Source organism: Vidua chalybeata, chromosome Z (assembly GCF_026979565.1).
Source record: "Vidua chalybeata isolate OUT-0048 chromosome Z, bVidCha1 merged haplotype, whole genome shotgun sequence".
Lineage (NCBI taxonomy): Eukaryota > Metazoa > Chordata > Aves > Passeriformes > Viduidae > Vidua > Vidua chalybeata.
In genome coordinates, this window is record NC_071570.1 from 22090247 (window position 1) to 22095694 (window position 5448).

The 5448-nt window shown below is 45.9% G+C and overlaps 1 long non-coding RNA gene across 1 annotated transcript; it reads right to left on the bottom strand.

Annotated features, from left to right (window-relative positions):
- Positions 1-887: 887 nt before the first annotated feature.
- LOC128782175 (uncharacterized) lies at positions 888-3322 on the bottom strand. The gene is made up of 5 exons (XR_008428685.1): positions 3249-3322; positions 3007-3121; positions 2729-2873; positions 1474-1612; positions 888-975 (listed from the first exon to the last, which is right to left on the bottom strand). It is a non-coding gene; the product is annotated as an uncharacterized LOC128782175 (long non-coding RNA).
- Positions 3323-5448: the final 2126 nt, after the last annotated feature.

Sequence of the window (5448 nt, forward strand, 5' to 3'; positions counted from 1 at the left end):
ATACCACAGTGTGGAAATGCCTTTGAAAGCATAGATTTCCCCATCTGTTCTACCAGACAACATTCACCTACATTCTTCGTATTGACTGAATACAGTCATCTTCCAAGAAGATCCTAGAAAACCTAAGCATTATTGATTTACGCCTTCCTGGATTTAAACTAAGCCCTGACTAACAAAACATTGTAAATAGTTGGTGCTACTCTTTTCTGAAGAAAAGTCAAAATATCCATCAGAAGTGGAACCTTCAGATTCTTTTTCTAGAAACTCTACTGTCCTGAGAGAATTTAGGAATGAGGAAGCTGCAAGAACAAAATTAAAAATGCAGGTGTTGGAGTGGTGGGTGCTGCTGCCTATTTCTTGTCCCCAGCCAACCCCTCCTATAGAAAAGCAAGTTAAGTTAAGCTCAGGCAACGCAGTCAGACCCTCACTCAACACTCACTGCAGCTGGCTCAGCGATAGAGGCAAGAAAGGCTCTTTTTGCAGGGTTTTGTTCCAGCAGAGGATATCACATGTGGCTGAAGGGAACCCAGCGAGGTAAAAAAGAGCCCGACCACGTCCAGAAGGCAGCTTGAGAAGGGGAAGGGGTGGGGGGCGGAGCTAAGAGCTGGGCAGAGGGGTTTGGTCTCCAGGGAAAGGGAGGTGGCCACCAGGGATACCAATCCAGTGAGGGGACAGGGAAAGGAGAAACCAGGGAAGTTACACAGGGGAAGTTGACACAGAAGTCCATTTGGGAGTCTGCTTTTCCCACCAGGAGGACTGACTCTGTGGTGAATAGTTACTGCCGTTGCCAGGGCCAAGGACTTGGGAATTGACCAAGGTGGGAGAGTTCACGGGATGCTACACAAAATACACAGAGAATCAATCAGAGAGATAGATTTTATTTTTAACATCATCCAGCCAATAACAGATGATCAGTGGTGGTATTAGGAATGACAAGAGGGGGTTAACTTAAGAGTTGTGTTGTGAAATTACTCCCTGAATAAAAAGAGAAAGCTGTCATTACTGACACTGTAGTAACTGTAGTACTGTAATTTGCATTCTTCAACAAGACAACTTGAAAAGTAGAATGAATAACACAGAATAAAAGAATAAACACAGAGAAGATTATTTCATCAGTCCCCCTCTGAAAAGTCATATCTAGGCAGTAACATACTTATTACAGTAGTCCTCTAGATAAACAGCCAGTAAATAGTCACTGTTGACTGTACTGGTGATTTCTAAATTAAAGAGTCCACTACACAGTAAGACAAGTTACAGATTATTTTCAGAGACATCTCCCGCATTTCAGAGTCTTGACAATCAGACTCTTCCTCTAGATCAGAGGCAAGTTACAGTCTAAACCTTCATCATTCTCTTAATCTCTCATATCTTGGATGTCTTTCTGTAGATTTTAGAAAAGGTGGCAAGGAGCTTCACAGCAGAATTTAGAAAAAGATGTAGACTGCAAGATTCATGAGACAGTGACTCTGTTACCTCTGAGCTCTCCTTCAGATTAACATGTGGCTAGTGATGATCCATGAAGAAATCTGAAATGAGCTATTGGGCTGCTTCTCCAAAGGTGCTTGAAGAAATGTCATCGGAAATGCCATCCAAGCTTCTACTCTCCAGAAAACTGAAGTTGAAAAGAAGAGGGGATTACACTTCTTCTGTAGTATAGAATCATGTTTCATGTATCTTTGCAATTCTACAGTCATTTTAGGGCAGTAAATTTTGGGGGTTTGGAGACGAAAAAGTCCTACACTGCAGGACATTACCATGCTCTGAGTAAGGCAAATGTGCTTTCTAAAATGAGGAACCTAGGAATATAGGAAATGCAGACTGTAACTTCCCTGGAGTCACTAGCTAATTTTTAGTAGGCAGAAACCACTGCTGAAATACTCACTCATAAACAGCAAAACAAAATTACAAGCAAACATACAAACAAAGTTAGGACTTTCCAGCAAATACTAGATTTTGCAAAATTCACATGAATACTGTTCTCCAAAAGGACTCACCCTCACTGAAAGAGTTAATAGCAGAAAAAATTACAAATAAAGCAAAGAACAATTATGTTATAATTCATCTCTAGTGTCAGCTCAAAGAGGTAAAAAATTTCAGTGATTCTTTTACCAAATCTGTTTCATGAAAAGCATTGATACTTCATAGTTTGCAGAATATGCACAATGATTGCTTTAGTAGTTGCATGTCCTCTTATTGAGGTGTATAGAGGTTTTCCAGTAACAAAATCTGTATTGCACAGAAGTGGCATAGGCAACTAAAATCAGTAAAGACAAAAATAGGTTCATATGAACTGAAAGATTCACATATATATGCAGAATCACATTCCATAGGAGAGTAGGAAATCTGCAGACAATGCATATAAACAAAACATGCAACAGTCATATTACCATCCCTGAGGCCAAGCAGATATGAAAATATTTTTGCTTTTCTCTGGTAAAATGGCATTATAAACTGTGCAAAAAAGATCTCAAGGACTCTGTTTTAGAGTCATACATGCAAAAGTACTAAACAAATAAAAAACATTAGTGGCAATATCATCTGTGGCAGTAGCAGGTCTTGACCTTCTACCATGGCTAAAATTGTATCTTGACAGATAAAACTGTCAGGGGTAAAAAATGAATATATGTTTAACTACAATTAGTATCTTGATGTGTTATTCCACTTCTCATCCATACTAAAAGGATGCTTAAAATTTACATTTTAAAGATAAAACACCATTCACTAGTACCGTCAGTTAGCTGTTATGATGGCAGTGAAGAGGAATAATTCGGGGATCAGCAAGTTCCAAGCCTGAGCCTCCATGGTTGGATGTTCTGGACAATTTCAGTGCATTTTTCAAACAGTTTTTTGTGGTAGTCTGTTGTTTTGCAGTTCTGTAATAGGTTTTCAATATTCCTTGTTATAAGTTTGTAATGGTTCATTCCATGTACCCCATTTGGCTTCCCTAATGGTTCAGTCCTGAGTTGTTTACCCCAAGATTGTCCCGCCAAGTGTATGTCAATCCACCTGTCAATCTCCTTGTATGTCCTTAGTTCCCTTCTGGAATGTTCCCTGTCCTTCATCCCTTCCTCAAAGCAAGACTGGGGTGCACGGCTTGCTCCTTCTCCTTGGTTGTTGCATCCTGCGGTTCGGGTTTAGATTAGGGGTTTTTAATTTATGTTAGATAGACAAATTCTGTAATCCCGTGCACCCCCGTGTTTCCCCTCCCCGCGGTTGTTTGCTCCTAGCTGCATGCTATCAGAGCTTACCCCAATCACTATGGCAGACACTCCCCATCCTTGCCAGAGAGTTCCCCGCCAATCTCCCTGATGCCACATCCCCACTAGCCCAGGGACCTGGGAACTGCCCCAGCGCCGCCTCGGTTGGTCGCTGTTGCTGATGTCACAGCTGCGGCAGCCGCCCCTATTGGACAGGAGGCCATGGATCCTCTTGCCCTGCCCCTCCATAAAATCCAACCCAGCCAGAACCCAGGCACCATGTCTCCCATGCAAGTGCTGGGAGCGGTTGCATCTTTCCATCGAACCACACCACATGACCAATAAACCATTCCAGTCCAGCACGGAGTAAATGGACAAATTCCTTACTTCTTTGCCGGATCCCTAGTGCACAGTAACAGCGGCTGGCCAGCCCACACGCCCGAGACACGGTAGCCGTATCTGGGAACCCGCAGCAGAAAACCCTGGCAGCACGTGGAAGCCACCGGCCTGGGGCCGTACACCGCCGCCAAGGGGGGAGTGCCGCCGCCAAGCCAGAGCGGGCAGCGGTCCGCGCCAGATCACCGCTCCGTGCCGGATGGAAACCGAGAGCAGGGGCTCTCCAAAGTACGTCAGTGAAGTCTCCATCGCCCACGGGGGAGCACACAGTGTGCTCTGCGTGGGACAGGAAGTGCAAACTTTCGTGGCCAAGAGGGCAGCAGAAAGGACACTTCTTGGGACTCCTGGACCCTGGTGGCACGTTTTCTTTGCAGATACTTCAGTCTGGTAAGTATTAATTGTGGAAACGTGTCCAGCTAATACGTGGAGGGCTTGCCGTGTTCCCGAGGTTGGGACGTGCGGCGCGCAGCACGAACGGCAGCCGCTGGAGTTGCCTGCGTTTTTTTTCTTTTTTTTTTCCTTTTTTACTGCCACAGGGGTGAGGTGGTTTGGGTGGAAGAAGCATAGGGACCGTGCTATCTGCCCAACAAAAGGAGTTTTATGCCCAAGTTAAGGAAATCCTTGCGGTGAAGGGCCCCTACCCAAAAAGTTTAGTTAAAAAATTTGTTCGGTGGCTGTTCTTTGCTTTCCCCCATCTGTCTGCCGAGGACGTGCGCAAAACAGAATTTTGGGAGCATGTGGGTAAAAGGCTAGCAGAGGGGATTGGTAGGGGCCCCTCCATAGACGACTGCTTCCCTAAATTCCATTTGTGGATCTCAGATGTGGTGAAATCAGACCCCGCGCGAAACTCGGTTGGGGAAAGGAAAGAACCATACAGAAAATCTGTTACTCCCCCTGAATCCGTTTCCCCATCCCCTTCTCCTACCCCTTCTTCCCCTAACCCGGGTGGGTGCGGGGGGTACCTCGTTGATCTGAGACACAGGGCAGCTCCACAAACACGGACCGTGCTCCTGGCTCCACCAAACCCCCCCAGCACCCCGCCTTAGCAAAATCGGCCAATTCACTGAGGCAATAAATGACCCTAAACCCCTTTCCCAATCCCTTCTTCCCAGTTGGGAATCCCAGTTTCGGCGCTACCCCGTTCTTTTTCTTTGAACCCCTTCCTTTGTCCCCCTGAGGAGGCCGAAGTCACGTGGTCGATCTCTTTGTCTTCCCAAGATGGAGGACAGACACATGGCAGGGCTTCCCGTTCCCACAATCCCTTTCTTCCCTCGATAGCCCTTACCCTGCACTCCTCCCCTAATGCCTTCCTATTGGTAAAAGATTGTGTCCTCCCCTTATTCCTGCCCTCCTTAAAAGCAGTTTTCTTGCCCTCAGCTGTCATCACTTGTTTCTGCATCCTTGGGGAAATAAACCTTCCTTGGAACTCAAACAAGTGAGTTTGCCTTGCCTCTATTCCTTTGCCTTGGTTCCTCGTACTGTGCTGCTGCTGTGTTCCCCACGCCTCAGCCGTTTGCTGCAGGGAGCTGCGAGCCCCTGCACGCACCGCCACCCAGGGGAACTCAGTAGAGATCCAGGGGTGGCTGCTCTCGTGAGTGCACACCGGTCTAGGGGAGTGAGCTGGCTGGGGAACATCTTCCCTGTGACCGCAGCACGCAGATACAGTTTTCATTTCATATATCTCATGTGTTTAAACAGCAGGGTGCTCTGAAGTAAGACATATCCCAAGAGTTTTCTGGTGGGGACAGAGAAGAAATGAAAATTATTTTATTTTGAAGCCCAAAAGGAGTTTGCTGAGCCTTTCTGTTTCTCTTTAGAGATTTATGTCCTTCACTTGAACGAGACTCCCAGAGAC